Here is a 2801-nt window from a genome sequence, read left to right on the forward strand (position 1 = left end):
TTCCTGCTTTTTTCCCATAGTGAGACAGCAGAAAATCTTGCTCTTCCGACAGGGTTCCCTACTTCTACATACCTGCTTTCTGCACCTTTTCAACACCCTCTGTCTTCCCTGTCTACATCCTCTCACACACCCCAGTTCCTCTCCTTTCCTCCAGCAGCATGCTAAGATTGAGAATGCCTAAGTGGGGATGGAAAAAAATAAAATAAAATAACAAGATGCAAGCATGAACAGCAGCGGGATGGCAAAGGAGGTGGTATATGAAAATGTTTGCAAACCATGTCAGACACACAGAACAACTTGTGTCCTTCCAAATCTGCAAAGTGGAAATGATCTACCAAGTGAAGCAATTCTGAACGCTTGTGGAATTTGGTACCTCTGGTTCTGCATGTTGCCAGGGACACCTGGCTGCAAGAAGCACTTGGGAGAGGGCCAAGCGTTGCAAGAGGCAACCTCAGCTGGACCTGAGCCCTGGCAGGAGCAGAAGAGAGTAAGGCAGGTGTCTTGATGATGCTGTGCTTCTTCTGCTAGCCAGGCTGGCTGGGCAGAGGCTTTGTTGGTGTGGGGCAAGAGATGGGCAGTGGCAGCTGCCTTGGGCACCTCCAGGCATGTGCCTGCAGGCTGCCAGGCCGAGCATGCAGCCAGCCTGCTGGCAGGCAGAAACCTCCTGCTCTTTGCCAGCACTTCCCACCTGCTTCTCAGCAGCTCCAGGAGCCAGGCAGAGGCGTTCAAGGCCACCGTCATAGCTCAGCTCTGCACCTTTGCCAGGGCATGTGCAGAAGCTCATGAGCCCTATGCATCGGGCAGCCAAGGCAGCCTGTGCCTCTGGTGGGAGCAAGCTGGGGTCCTTGCTGCTGGGGTGGGTGGAAGGGAAAGGAGCCACAAGCCTGCACAAGAGCCCGAGACTCCAAAGCTGATGGAGAGAGCAGCAGGCTTGCAAGGGAGCTCAGAAAGTGCCTTCCCCAACTCCCTGCCCACCCACAGCACCAGCAGCAACGGGGTCTGTTCTCCACCGCCCCAGGCACCTGCCAAGACGCAGATGCCCCACGACACTGCCCCACTGCTGTGAGGCATCTCTGGGTCAGAACTGAATGCACAGGGCTGCAATGGGGCTGTGGGTTAACACTCTCCTGAGGACACGTCACCTTCAGACCCTCGACTGCCTCTGGGGAGGTGTCTTGAGGGGCTCAAGTGCCCTCCAGCAGGGCACAGCTCTCCCACAGCTGCTTTGCTGCAATACCCGAGAGCCTGGCTCTGGCCACGGTCGTCAGGAGGCTCTGCACATCCTGCTCCTCCTGGTGCCCACAGCCGGGCTGGGCTCAGAGAGCAGCTGGGGACCTGCCCAGGGAAAGCAGGGCTGTCGGCAGGGGCACCGGGACGCTGGCTGCCTCCTGCCTCCAGCCTGGAGCCCCCACAAGCCCTGCTGCACCCGCGGCGTCTCCTCACAGCTGGGACGGTGCTAAGAAACGGTGACTGCAGCTGGCACCGAGCCGTGGGGCCACCACGAGAAGGGGCACAAGAGCTGGGGCCTCTCAGGGGCCAGAGGTGGCCCAGGCTAGGCCGGGCCTTCCCCAGCCACTGCTGCCACACAGCCGGGCCGTGGCGGCTCTGGCTGCCCCCGTGCGCACGGCCGCTCGCTCTGCCCAGCCCGCGGCCCTCGGCCCCGGTGCGGCAGCTCCCGGCGCTGCGGCTAAAGGCTCCGGGCGCCCCCGGGCCGGGAGACGCTGCCCCGCGGCAGCAGCCGCCTCTCGCCCCCTCCCCGCCCGCAGGGCCCGGGCAGCCCCGCCCCCGCCCCGCCCCTCACCGTCCTCCTCTGGGCCACTGCGCATGCTCCGCCCTGCCCGGCCCCGCCCCTCCCTCTCCGCCATGCCCCGCCCCTCCCCTCGAGGCCCCTCCCCTCGGATCCCCTGCCCGCCCCTCCCCACCCGGCCCCTGCACAGCGCACGCGCACTGCCGCCTCTCTCCCGCCCCTCCCTGGTGTCCCGCCCCGGGAAGCCACGTCCAATGGGAGCCAATGGGGGAGCGTGGGATGGGAGGGGACCTTGGTGTGAGAGGCGTCATTTCCGGGTGTGGGGGCGGGGCCTGTGTGCCCATGGCTGCTGGTGCTGGTGTGTGGGGAAATGCTGCTGCCCCAGGGCCCTGGGAGAGTCTGCGGGAGGGGAGGGGATGGGAGGGGAGAGAGAGAAACCTCTGCACTGTGCTGGGGGCAGCTGCTGCCTGTGAGCATCCCGGGGACACAGGGGGGGTTTTCAGCCTGTGCTGCGGCCTGGCAGGTGCTGAGAAGCCCTGAGGTGTGAGAGCTGCAGCACTAGTGATCCCCCAGGCATCAAGGGAGGAGGGAGAGGAACAGGGCAGCTGCTTCCTGTGCTGCTTCTGCCCCGGGATGTTCTCCCCTGGTGGAAGCTGAAACGTCCTGGATGTGGGTTGGGAAACTGGTGAGGAAAGTAGATAGGCAGGAGCTGCTGCTGTAGAGCACTGGGGCAGTGCAGCAGGTTTTGTGATTAACGTGTGAAATTTTGATTTATTTTCAGCTTTAGTTTACAAACCTTAGCAGTCTGTCCTCTGCAGTAATGAGGAAAGAAGAGGGCTGTGAAAAGAGCAGGGCCTGAGCCCTGAGGTAGGTATATGTAGACCTCCAGTGCTTTTTTGGTAGCTTCCTCTCTTGTTACAGTTGCTTGGGAGGAAAGTAAAAGGATGGCCACAAACAGGCACTGTCCTTGCTTTTAAAGCCGGAGTAGAAGGTGTGCATTGCTGTGGGAGGCAGAGATACCTAAGAAGAGATACATTTTTTCTTGCTTCTTTGT

The sequence above is a fragment of the Rhea pennata genome, unplaced genomic scaffold (genome assembly GCF_028389875.1).
Source record: "Rhea pennata isolate bPtePen1 unplaced genomic scaffold, bPtePen1.pri scaffold_26, whole genome shotgun sequence".
NCBI classification, from domain to species: Eukaryota; Metazoa; Chordata; class Aves; order Rheiformes; family Rheidae; genus Rhea; species Rhea pennata.